The sequence below is a fragment of the Lethenteron reissneri genome, chromosome 64 (assembly GCF_015708825.2).
Source record: "Lethenteron reissneri isolate LAM-NWPU_2019-01 chromosome 64, ASM1570882v1, whole genome shotgun sequence".
NCBI classification, from domain to species: Eukaryota; Metazoa; Chordata; class Hyperoartia; order Petromyzontiformes; family Petromyzontidae; genus Lethenteron; species Lethenteron reissneri.
Window position 1 is genome coordinate 1,336,196 of NC_083842.1, and position 14,071 is coordinate 1,350,266.

The window sequence follows — 14,071 nt, forward strand, 5'->3', positions numbered from 1 at the left end:
GGTCCTCCCAGGGTACTGTGAGCTCAATGATGAAGACCGTCTTGAGCGAACGGGACCAGAGCACCATGTCAGGTCTTAGGGTGGTGGTTGCGATCTCCAGAGGAAACACAAGTTGCCGGCCAATGTCAGCTAGCATTTTCCAGTCACGGGCCAAGCGCAGCTGGTCTCGCTCTATTGGTGTAGAGCCGCTCTTTGGTGGTTTAGCCCCTTCGCGGACAAAGGTCGTCCGTAAGGGGTGTGATGCTGCTGGGGGTGGTAGGGAGTTGGTGGCAGCTCGCTTGTCCTCCAGGGCGGACGCAAGGTTTTTAAGGACTTGGTTGTGACGCCAAGTGTAGCGTCCTTGGGTGAGGCTTGTTTTACACCCTGTGAGAATGTGCCTGAGGTTGGCTGGCATGGAACAGAGGGCACAATCCGGATCTTCACCATACCATTGGTGAAGATTAACTGGTGTTGGAAGGATGTCATATGTTGCTCTGATGGAAAAGCTCAACCGCCTCGCTTCCATGGCCCACAGATCCTTCCAGCTGGTCGGCGATGCGGCAATCGACTCATCTCGACGAGCTGTTACACGATGCACTATTCAAAGTAGATTTTTTTATAACGTATTTGTTATGCTAATGTTTGGCGTTTCGACATCGCGGAGGAGCACTGATTTCGGATTGATTGGTACCCCAGTCTCGGAGTTAAGTAACTCCCCTGGAAGTGTTCCAGAAAGAAAATATTTAATTGCCTCGGCAATTTTTCTGTTGCGTGTAGTCACTTTAAGATGTTTCATGGTTTTATTTTGTTGCGGTTGCACCCGAGTCAAGATCCGCATGGCTCACGGGGTTATACCTAATACATGAAACTGAAATTTTGTTTTATTTGGTACCCCGGGTATACCGCCATAAAAAAAAAGTTTGTCAGGAAATAAAAACAATTCAAGCAAAATAACAATAACAACGGTGAATACCATATACCGTTTTTTTTAAAAGCAGACTATATCAATTATCGTGGATATTATTTAAAAGAAAGAGGAATATCACTGCAGTGACGTCACGCATGTTGCACGTAACACGCGAGTGACGTCACTTCGCGCGTGTGCACCACCGACCTGAGGCTGACGTCACCCAGGTCGGTGTACACACGCGGAGTGACGTCACTCAGGTTGGTGGTGCTTACACGGAGTGACGTCACCCAGGTCGTGTACACACGCGCGGAGTGACGTCACCCAGGTCGGTGGTGCTTACACGGAGTGACGTCACCTAGGTCGGTGGTGCTTACACGGAGTGACGTCACCCAGGTCGGTGGTGCACACACGGAGTGACGTCACCCAGGTCGGTGTACACAAGTTCAAGTACACACGCAAGGAGTGACGTCACCCAGGTCGGTGATGCACAACGGAGGGACGTCACCCAGGTCGGTGTACACACGGAGTGACGTCACCCAGGGTGGTGTACACACGCACGTAGTGACGTCACCCAGGTCGGTGGTGCACACACGGAGTGACGTCACCCAGGTCAGTGTACACACAGAGTGACGTCACTCAGGTCGGTGTACACACGCGCGGAGTGACGTCACCCAGGTCGGAGGTCGACACACAGAGTGACGTCACCCAGGTCGGTGTACACACGCGCGGAGTGACGTCACCCAGGTCGGTGTACACACGCGCGGAGTGACGTCACTCCGCCCCGTGCTCTCGGTGAGCGCCGCGGCTGCCGTCGGCTCGATCCTGAGGGCGCTCACGGCGCTCGCAGCCTCAACACCAACACACCCAGCCTCCTCACCACCACCACCACTCACACGGTGAGTGCGACTCACCACCACCTCACCACCACCTCACCACCACCACCACACACACTCACTCAGCCTCAACACCACCACCACTCACACGTAGTGAGGGCGACTCACAGCCTCACCACCACCACCACACACGCGGTGAGGGCGACTCACAGCCTCCTCACCACCACCACTCACACGCGGTGAGGGCGACTCACAGCCTCACCACCACCATCACCACACGCGGTGAGGGTGACTCACCACCTCCTCACCACCACCACTCACACGTGGTGAGGGCGACTCAGCCTCCTCACCACCACCACCACACACACTCACTCAGCCTCCTCACCACCACCACCACTCACACGCGGTGAGTGCGACTCAACCTCCTCACCACCACCACTCACGCGCGGTGAGGGCGACTTCGCAGGCTGCTCACCACCACCACTCACACGCGGTGAGGGTGACTCAGCCTCTTTCTCACCACCACCACTCACACGCTGTGAGGGCGACTCACCACCTCCTCACCACCACCACTCACACGTGGTGAGGGCGACTCACCACCTCACCACCACTCACACGCGGTGAGGGCGACTTCGCAGGCTGCTCACCACCTCACCACCACTCACACGCGGTGAGGGCGACTTCGCAGGCTGCTCACCGCGTGGTTCGCGCTGAGGGCGACTCGCTCCGTGCTCTCCTCCCTCCGCCTCACAGCGGCGCCGCGTGCGAGGGGAGCGCGCAGCGAACGCCGGGGTCAGAGCCGCGGGTGACGCCGAGAAACGTGCTGAGGTCCACCACCATCACCGTCACCACCAACAACCACCACCACCACCACGACAATCACCATCACCACCATCACCAACAACCACCACCACGACAATCACCATCACCACCACAATCACCACCACCACGAACCACCAACCACCATCACCACCACGACTATCACCACCAATCACCACCACCACCATTATCACCACCACCAGCACTACCACTACCATCGCCACCACCATCACCACCACCATCATTACCATCACTACCACTACCATCACGACTATCACCACCAACCACCATCATTACCACCAACATCGCTTCCATCACCACCAACCACACGAATCACCACCGTCACTAATACCATCATCACCACCACAACCATCATCAACCAAACCACAATCATCAACCAAACCACAACCATCATCAACCAAACCACCACCACCATCATTCACCTCGTGCTCGGCAACCACTGTGATTAGTTTGCAATGTAATACTGCAGCTGTTGTGGTTGTTACAGTCTCGTACAAGCGACTGCATCCATTCGTAAATACAAAGCAGTGAACTGCTGCTACTTTCAGAGACGATGTCCTTGCGACTTGGTTATTGACTTTTCAGAGATCAGTGTCCAGGCTGTAGTCTCCCTCTTAAGGAGTTGTAATGTTTTTTTTTATATCAGCATAGACACATTGTCCATGTTGTGTGTCTCTCTCTGTGTGTCTATGTTGTGTCTCTCTCTGTGTGTCTATCTTGTGTCTCTCTCTGTGTGTCTATGTTGTGTGTCTCTCTGTGTGTCTCTGTGTTGTCTCTCTCTGCTTGTATGTCTGTCTGTGTGTCTATGTTGTGTGTCTCTCTCTGTGTGTCTATGTTGTGTGTCTCTCTGTGTGTCTCTCTGTCTCTCTCTGCTTGTGTGTCTATGTTGTGTGTCTCTCTCTGTGTGTCTCTGTGTTGTCTCTCTCTGCTTGTCTGTCTGTGTGTCTCCGTGTCTGTGTTTTGTCTCTCTCAAATGTAGTTCTACCTGATGACGGTTGCTTGTGTTGCAATCGAAACATCGTACTCTATTACTTAATGTATTTTATTTTTACGTGACTTTACCGAAAGAACCAAAGAGTAATTCCTGCAGTCACGAAATCTTCAAATCAGCGTCAACGTCGCGCTTTTCAGAGATTGGAGAGTGCAGCGTGGGGGAAGGGGGGGAGAGAATCTTAAGTTTTCGTGACTGCAGGGATCCATACTCTTTGGCTCTTTCGGTAAAGTCACGTAAAAAGAAAATACATTAAAATAAATCACGACGTTTCGGGCGCAACACAAGCGTCCGTCATCAGGTGGGACAACCACAGCAAGAAACAATTGATTTAATTTATTTTCTACCAACGTGACTTTACCGAAATAACCAAAGAGTATTGTAGATCTTACACGCCGAGACTTTGGGAGGTGTGACAGAGAGAGAGGAAGATCTAAAAATACTCGAGGCACGGGAGAGGGCGATATCCGTGAATTGTCCTGCGTAGAGAGGAGAATGGAGAGGAGGTGGAGAGGGCCCCACGCGTGTCCAGTCGCAGTGGGGGCAGCCCTCACCACCTGGGGGGGCCTTGCAGCTCACACGAGCCGCGTGGCCCTGTCTGTGTGTGCTCCTCTGTTGCTCCTCAGTGTCCTGCTCCTCAGCGTGCTCTTTAATGCACTCGGCGTGCTCCACATCTCCAACACGGACACTGCTCACGTTCCAATTCGGGCTCCCGTCAGGGCCTCGCATTACACTGGTCAACAAAAAACAAACATGTTTTTCTGGCCTGGACTTTTGCAGCTGTTTTAGACTAATTTCAGGGTGCTGATTCCAAATCTGATCTCAGATTTGCTCTATCACATCTCATTTGTATGCTATCGGCATTCCCCATTTTCATTGATTTTACCCGAAATTAACTCTGTCGCTTATGATTGCAACTTATTGTGAGTCAGTGACTGCTTTAGTGTTAAAATATGGTGCTGTATTTTTAGGATAGTGTGTTTATAATATCATTTTATGTAGATATCCACATTTATTTAATATTTTTCTTTTGCAGTTTTTATTGAAAATGCAATATTTGATATCTGAAAAACCTGTGATAGACAAAAACTGATGCCAGATTTGGAATCAGCACCCCAAAATTACCTTAAACCCGTTGGAATACCTTATGCCAGAAAAAGTGTGTTGACCAGTGTTATCCGCCATGCAGCAGAAAGCCACGGCTCCTATCGGCCCTTAATTACCCCCCTTGTGGCCTTCCTCACTTTGTTCCTTGTGATAACAGGCACCAGATACCACCGACGTGATCCTGGAAGAGCTGATTTAACCACTCTGCAATTGCGGCTGTTAACATACAATCTTGTGTTGTGGTGCAATTGTGGGAGTATGCCTTTTTTCCATGGAGATAATGGTTCTTTTTGTTAAATATTGCCAACGCTGTTGGGAAATATCCTGTTCACTTGTTGCAATGCGATGGTGATGAGGGACGTTAATCTCTTATCGGTAAGCTCATTGTCACTGTATAACTCGGTTATTGGTTTCCGAAGTCATAAAGTCGATAATCTAATCCCGTGCAAGTTACAAAAATGAATGCACTAATTGGCACTGGCTTTCAAAGCGTTCCAACACAGGCGCACGTCCACGTTTGGGCTTTCCAATGCTATTTTTAGACATTGCGGTCACTTTAATCGTCCACCATGATCAATCCACTACTGGATGAAGGGCACCATCATCGAAAGATCCTGCAATGTGAAGTTCCACCGAGCGCCCGCGCTCCATCTCCTAGGTGCGCGTTCTCTTGTGCACCATCCCTCCTGTGGCCGACACACTCAAACCACGTGCCACTGGTCCTGCTCGCTGCGTCTCCTGCCCGAGACCACTTTATTACCACTTGCAATGGTATCATTCACCTGCGTATATTCTTGAACCCATGCGGTGTTCTTTGCTTGGATGCATCTGCACGCGTTTTTAAATTCATCATCGTCTCTGTTAATGTCTGATTCATAGCAGGAAGCAAACCGAAGTTATTTAGCACAATGGCACGTTGCTTTTACGCGGTGGCAAGATATTTTCTCCCTCGCATGGTATGCAGGAGGGACGTGGGTTCGATCCTGGCATTGACGCCACTACTATATATTTGGAGTTTGCGTGTTCTCCCCATGGTAGCGTGGATTTTTCTCCAGGTCCTCCGGTTTTTCCCGCCACATTTAGAAACACACGTTTAGAGTGTTTGGCTGCTGTACATTTCCACACAATAAGCCACTTCGTTGAGCTATCCTTTGTGGCGAGGTCGCTTCTGAAATAGAGCGTATGACTCAATGGGTTTTACCTGGTAAATAATATAGTTTGGTTTACATTTGTTTCGCCAAGGCAATGAAACCCACTCTTGTTCACCTCTTCACTTGATCATTTTGATCCCGAACTGCCTTAAGTAGCTGTCCGAGGTACACGGTCCTCTGCTGTGTCTTCCACTTGTCCCTTTCACAGATGCATCCACTTGTTTAGCGAACTCGCTGCATCTGACCGTTTGTTTTAAACTATCTTTCTCCTGGATCCGAGTTTTTGCAGCCTTTGTTTTCCCGCTCATATCAATGTGTGCTGGATAACTGTTTAACTTGAACCACACTGTAACATTCCTCCTTTTCAATGGGCATTCGTAGGAATTCAGCGTGTGGCTGTACATGTTTACGTGAGTGGTCAGGGGGGGGGACAGGGGTCGCTCTGCAGTGAAGGCAGCAAAGGGGAACGGAGCGACTGGCCCATCGAGGTGGAGCTTGCGCAGCGACTGCAAGGATTTAACGATTCGTGGATGAATTCATTAAAATTGGTTGTTTTGGTCTCGTAACATTATTTATGAATCGCATTTGTCGCGTGAGGTGTGGTCATGGGAACCGTGCAACCGTCATGGATTACGCATGCATCACAACCTATATACAATGTGTAATTTCCACTTATAATGCGCCTGCAGCACAGTATTTTTTCACTCTGGAAGAGAGAGAATGACTCTGGCGTGAGGAGGAACCACACATATATGGAAAAGTGTTATTGGCCAATTAGTGTGTGTTTACATATGGGAGCAAACTGGAGCGCCGGGAGAAACCCCACGTGTAGAGGGGCCAACACTCTGTCCCATACAGATGGAACAGGTGAAGTCCATATTTGTTGTACTGCTTTCAGACTAGCCAGGCTATGGCACCTTCATGCTCAAAAATGCCATTGTTGTGAGCCACCAACGCTCGCCTCCACAGTGCTGTATTGCAGGCGTGCACCACCGCCTGGCTAAAATTAATCATGACCCATTATTGTGACAATTTATAAAATTGTGGTTTAGGGGGGTGGTGACATTACATCCCCCGCAGTGGTTTTGGGAGTGGAGGAAGTCGAGGAAGAGTGTAGAATGTTGAAGTCACGGAGGTGTGACTGGGAGAGGTTTGTGAGTAATCTTGAATATTTCTGCAGCAATAGGTGACACCGTAGATTATGCAGTGAGCACTCCAGCTCCTACCCAGATCAAGGTCCTGTACACCTGGGAATGATCGTGGAAGCAAAGCGTTACTTAATGTTTCATTGCATTTTTGCAGCTGCATCGGTCTTCTGAGTTGCCAAGTTACCTCGCTCATTGTAGTAAGATGAATGTGCACGTGTAGGAATTGTACCGGTGCTAACACCGGGGCCGCACTGTAAATGAGATGACGCCTATCAACTGGATTTGGCAGACAAGAGCTCTTGAACCGGTTGCCTTGCATGCAACACTCGAAACGTTGCGAACACGTTTCACGCTCTCAAAAACAATCCCATAAAAATGCCGAGCATTCCTGAAGGCCTATAAAACAGCTCAGCTGTACAGGTGTTGTGGTGACCTCGGCGGCCAACACTAAACAAAGGTTAATACATTTATTTAAGCAATGTGAACAACGTTTCAGTCCCTTGTTGTTCTTACCAGTTTGTGTGAGCGTTTTAAAATGTATCGTCAAACCAGCTGTGGCAGTGATTAAACTAACATTAATTCAAAGGAGGTAATACGATGATGAGAAGTTATTATTTTGTTAAAAACCGTGACCGAAAACGCTTAAATAAAACTGACGCAAAACTAAACGTGACGCTTAATGCCACAAGGCAGCCTCGCAGGCAAGATCGGGACCTTACTGCGGCTGCTCCTAGGGTTTTCTCTTTCTTTGCTGCCTTCACCTGGCATCTGGTGCCTCTTGAATCTTTGGGCATTGCCAAAGACTCTTCAGGGTTCCTTCCACAATGTTGGCGTTCATTTTCCTTCGGCACCTTGTGTCAATCGGCGGCTCTTTAACGCATCAGTTGTGAAGCTATTGGCGTCTCTGTGAAGTAACGATAGTGCCTATACCTACGTGACTTTACCGAAAGAACCAAAGAGTATGGATCCCTGCAGTCACGAAAACTTCAAATCAAGATTGATGGTGCCTCCTCGTTTGCACAGTCGAGCCGATAGAGTGCACGCAGTGAGTCGTTGCCCAGTACATTGAGGTGAGTGAGAGCACGTGCTCGAATCGACGGTGGTGGTGGTGTTCTCGACTGATTTTGTAAAGCAAATGCAAGGAGTTATTTATAAATAAATACCTAAAGCTTATTTACGAAAGCAATTTTATATTTGGGCGGGTCCAACTGCGCATTATTGACTGCTGCTTGATGGAGCAGGTGTTTACATTTTAGAGGCTGGCTCGTTTGAGGACGATCTCCGCTGTTAAATGGATGTTAGAGACTTGCCATTCGTTGGTAGAGGCAATTTAATTGAAGCTAAAAGAGCTTTGGAAGTTAATACACGTGACTATCAGCCCTCGAATTTCCCTACAACCAGTATAGTCCAGGTCGAACCAAGTTTATGATGTCATTTGACCCATCTTGCAAAGTAATGAACAGTGAATTAATTTGTAATACGCAAGGTTTAATGCTTTGATGGAAACAATATTTACCACATTTTAAATAATGTTGCATCACGTACACGACAACCGTTGTAAAAAAAAATAGAATATGGCACTGAATAAAACTCGACAGGATCAAACGGTACATGTTCAATATAGTCTTCCATAACATGAATGCGTATGCTCCAACCTATCCCTCAAGTGGTGTGACGGCAAAATCACAAGACACACATTCGTCAATACCACTGTGGCATAAAAATGCTAAGAATATAATTGGTGACATTTCACGCAGTGGACCTTCTTCACAGCACCAACAACAGAGAGGCGAGAGAGTTCACCAAATAATATCACCAGCTAATTTTGTTTGCTTTCGATGGCAACGTTCACGAATGACTGCAGTGTTGTTTACCGACTGCTTCTGCACTCACGTCTCGGGAGATGCAATGAGCCCGTTCGCCGTTCGCGAATCATGTGCCACGACGACTGTAGGTGTCCACACCAACGTAGGTGACTCGAAGGCCAGGTCTGCAAAGTGTTGACGTTGAACATTCACCCCATCGGACTCCGCAGTCGATCAAAGCGTTCACGGAAAGTTTGCACGATACGTGTTTTTTTAAAATAAATCAATGATGCTCAATTTTGCTACAGTTCTGAATATCACGAGGTAGCGAGATTAAACATCCGCAACAAAAGACACAATTAACATAAATTAATAGCGAAAAGATGTGGGTTAACGTAATTCACAAACTCGTTAGTTTTATACGTAGGCTTTCACAACCACTGTAGTTAATAATTAGTTTGTTTGGGCTAGGTCGTATAGGTAGAGTGTAATTTTTCTTTTTACAACCCTCCACCACCCTACAGAGCCAATTTAATGGAGTTGTCACGGGGGCAAATATGTCATTTGATTTGGTTTATCAGAACATTGGAATGTTGAAAAGCAAGCAAATTTTTGACAATCAAAGAAAATCTTGATTTTCAACATTCCTTTGGTTTTCTGAAAAACCAGATCAGTTGACATAATTGCCCATGACCTGACAATTTGATTTGATTGGCTCTGCCAGGTGGGGGGGGAGGGTTAGAGTGAAAACAATACTCTACCATACCTACACGACTTAGTCCCCAAAAAATTATAATGTATCGTAAAAAGGCAATTCTGTGCACAAGTAAATACTATGTTAGAACATTAACTTTACCCACCCCTTGGAAATTCCACATTTTAAAATTGTAGCAGAGTGAAAAGTTCTCTCCAATAATCATGAGCTACAGATCGCAGTGCTGTGACATTATACGCTTGTTGCATCTTGGCCAAGGCCGATCAGCTGATGAAACAAGTCTTCACCGAGAGAGACTTGTTTGTGTTTATTATGTATGACCCACAATTTGAGGCAGTAAATAATACATTCCGTACAATGTTGCTAGACGGCACTGGATGGGCTCCATCGTTTGCACAGGAGGCTATTGGCCTATAACATAAGCACACCCAGTCATACTGAAGAGACATCATACTGATGAGACATCTGTACACGTTTGTACAGATTCCACAACTCCCCTGTGAAAGAGATCTTCTCAATGGGCTCTTAATTGATTGCAAGTTACTGGTAAAATTGTAATTGTCTTATTGGAAGCCTAACCATTATTTGCCGCAGCAGCTGATGTTAGCGGGGATTATTTTACTTAACATTGATTTATTTTTTGAGTAATAATTTAGGTTTTCTATTTGATGCAGCAGCTGGACTTTATTTGTTATGTTTGTATTCTTTTGGGGATCCAGGTCGTCTCTTTAGTTGTTTACCTGCTTAAACAAACTTTACATGGCTACCTTGTGAGCACCGCTGTGGCAGAGGTACCCTGTCGGAATGGGTGCGGGGTGTCGTTTGGATTGGCCAACCAGCTGCAGGCGTGGTGCCAGTTGTTTGTAGACCCCTACCTGGCTGGAGGCATGGGATTCGAGCCACCTGGGCTCTGGAGTGTTCTGCCGTGTGGAAAGACGAGCCCGTGCCCACTGCGTGCGCGCTCGTTAGCCGGTGTCGGAGCATCGTGTTACTGTGCATATCTGATGAACACCGCGTGGAATTGCGGTGGGTATAGGGTGTGCCATTGTAAGTCTGCTGTTCGCTGTGCAAATCCTCCCCATGCCACCCGATGCCTACTAATGTGTCAGAACGTTTACCGAGTAGTGGGAAATGGCCTATTCATCTGCACAGCAGGATGCAGCGCACTGCTGCGTCTGTGGAGAGAAAGGCCCTATGGAAGAGGTGTTGGCAGTGCTTCTGAGTTGTCTTCCAGCGTTGTTGACCATGTGACACTTGAGGCTGTGCCCTTTGTGGGAAGTTTCAAAAGATAGGTTTTCAGTTGACGATTTAGATGGTAAAATCAAGTTTAATATTTGTTAATGGGAATGAGTTTGCAGTATATCCGTTGTAAACTATGGTAATATCTTTAATAAAACACTTATCGGATAGGGAAGTTTGTTATAATCACTGAAAGAGAATAAGATTTAATTTTCCAATGGAATAATATTTTCATCACCATTTGAGCCAAATTTGATTTTATTTGAGTGTACCGAGTCATTGAACAAATGCTTCAGCACTTGTGTCTGCTGGTGAGAGACAGCCCTGCTATCCTATGGGACGTAGTATTAGACAGTGGTTCGCTCAATACGCTGTGAACCTGTCGATCTGAGTTTGATTCCTGGCCATGATTACTGAACTGTCCTACCCCCCCACCCCCCCCCCCCATCTCATGCTGACCAGCGTGGTGAAGGATGGTCAAACAAACGCCCATGGCTGACAAGGCTTGGGGGGAGGCCTTAATCCTGCAGTGGATTGGCTGAGGGCTTTAAATGTTTACTTTATTTGACAGCTGCTGGATGTACATTACCTGCTAACGTGGCTTAGAAAACATGGTCATTAACAAAACTGGAGAACAAAAACACTGAACGGTGCACAATTGTAGCATGGATAGACGCATGCTTGTAATTACATTGAGAGAAAGAGGTTATACATGGATTAGAGTAGTTAATAACATTGTCCCAAACTATATTTTAAAGTACTTGGGCAGGAAACGTCACTAGAAGTGATGACGGACGGTGGTCAAGAATAACAACGTATCGTATGGAGCGTGTCCAAGAGTACGTCCACCTAGGAGATGGAGCGATGGAATCAGTTCGTGCGCAGGTGCTGGATGGATCGTTGCATCTCAGGATCATATGAGTTTGCACCGGCTTGGGGAGGTCTTCATCCATCAGTGGATTGATCGTGGCTGATGATGAATAAACTAGTCAAGCGTGCAAGTGTCCCGTCTGTGATTCTGGGAACATGTTCGCTCTGTGTGCTGGAATGAAAAATGAAAACCCATTTGGTGTGTGCCAGCCACACATCATGGCCGGGGTCTGCCGTGCATGCTAAGTTTATTCGCGGAAATGCTCAGTGACAACATTGTGCGTATTCTTGGCAGCTCACTCGACCTGCAACCGGGAATGATATTCTATGCCTTCATATAAGGAACGAAACAGGTGTACTTCTCCACAAATCTGGTTGTCGCCTCATGAAGCTAGTTGTAATAACTGGCGAAACGTCGTACTCAGATTGTAAATGTTGTGGCTTGGTTCTCCAACACACCGGCGTGCTGTACGAGGGACGAATTGGCCACGTTCTGTTTACGTGACAACCCTTACTAGTTGGCTGTGTCGGGTGGTGGTGGGTTTAACGACACATTTATATATTTACGCGATCTAACCCAAAAAACCTCTACTATGGGGAATACCGTATTAGCTGTTTTTGCCGTGATCGCAAATTCCATGTTCGGTGGGTACAGACTTAAAAAATATTAGATAGTACCTCGTTGTGGGATGTGAATCAGCTTGAATGCATTGCACGCATTGCTTCATGAAAGCGTTAATCTAGACAAAACTCATGACGTCATAAACTTGTATATGCTTTCATGCTTTATCATACAGCAACTGATTCATTGTACATTTATCAATAGTAACTTGAACATGCAGCAGCCACATCTATAGCACTTTGTAGAGACGGCAGATTAATTATTTCACAGCAGATTTAACCCATGTCAACTTGCTCCCTGGAGACATTGATACGTAAAACCTCTGATCAAAGCAATCTTAGCTCTTAGCAACTTTGACTTATGTGTAGATTTAACCTGGATCAGCCTTCATGTGGAAATGCTCAAAGGTTTTAGCAGCTTTTGAGCAGATTTGATCCATAGCAGCCTCAAACATCTTAACGAGAAATTTCGATTTGAAGCTTTCGTGACTGCAGGGATTCATCTTCTTGGTTCTTTCGGTAAAGTCACGTAGAAGGGAAATAATAAAATAATAAAAATAAACATAATAAAATACAAATATTTTATTATGCTTTATTATAAAATACAAATATGTTATAATGTTGTATTTTTATTATTTTATTATTTTCCTTCTACGTGACTTTACCGAAAGAACCAAGAAGACATCTTAACGAGACCACAATTGAAACATTCCACGAGGTCTCCACGCTCCGGACGAGTGCTGCTGCTGCTCCTGCTGTTGGCACATCTCCACCGCCTGTCCATGCTGAGAGTTCCTTGTGGCGCAAGGTGGAGCCGGACTCGCAAGAATTCGACCACCCTTGGCTACCCATGGCCTCGGTCAAACCTTGCCCGGGGAGATGTCCCCGCGTCCGGCTAGCCTCGCTGAGCTGCGAGAGCGCCGCTCGCTGTTCTATGTGGAGCCACGCAGAACCACGCAGAGGCACACAGAGCCCACACGTGGCCAGTCCCACGGCGGTCTGGACGAGTCATCGCACAGCCGGTCACGCCCGTGACTAATTGAACTGTTGCCATGTCTTGTAAGTTGTTCACAATGTTGTTCCTTTTTAAGTTGTATTCAACTAAGCTTCAAATATTATTTTTTATTTCGATTTAAAGCTTTCGTGACTGCAGGGATTCATATTCTTGGTTCTTTCCGTAAAGTCGCGTAGAAGGGTAAAACAATAAAAATTTTATTTTTATTATTTTATTGTTTTTCCCTTCTAAAAATAAAACAATATTTTTATTATTTTATTGTTATTCCCTTCTACGTGACTTTACCGAAAGAACCAAGAATATGATTGTTTTAGTTACCAGCTAATTTTTCAGTTCAAATAAACCATAACTATCACTGATTTTAGCAACTCTTTAATAGCACTGTTAGTGTCCTTAGATAATAGCAGCTTTAACTCATAGCACGATGATACCACAGCAAATTACAACCTTTACACCATTTAAGTAGCTTCTGTAATGCAGCTTAAACCACTGCTGCATATGAGTGGCTTTCGCCAATAACACATCCGCGCAGCAGCTTTTGGCTACCCATTGAAAAAAAGACGATCACTACGTAGCGCGCTTTTACATGCGCTTCTGCGGCTGTCTGGAACGCTCTTCCTTCCGATTGAAAACTAATCTCTTTAGAACTGCTTTATGTGATTTTTTTATCCTTCCCTCACACCTTCGATTAGCGAGGTTGGTTACGTACGGTGCGAAAGAAGTTCCACGTGAATCTTTAGCAGAATTACCATTGCTAGGAGGCTGTTTGAGTGTACGGTACATATTGTGCTCACAGCAACAAAAACAAGGTAGCCCGGCGGTTTGGCGTGGGTCCCCAATTCTCAAA

The 14,071-nt window shown here is 46.6% G+C and overlaps 1 protein-coding gene across 2 annotated transcripts in view; it reads left to right on the forward strand.

The window, feature by feature from the left end:
• The first annotated feature begins 1,660 nt into the window (after positions 1 to 1,660).
• Positions 1,661 to 14,071, forward strand: part of LOC133359158 (cingulin-like protein 1) — a 114,381-nt gene continuing 101,970 nt past the window's right edge. For both annotated transcript variants that reach the window (XR_009757153.1, XM_061577561.1), the window contains exon 1: positions 1,661 to 1,785. The gene's annotated coding sequence lies outside the window, so the exon portion shown is untranslated. The remainder of the gene's footprint in view (positions 1,786 to 14,071) is intronic.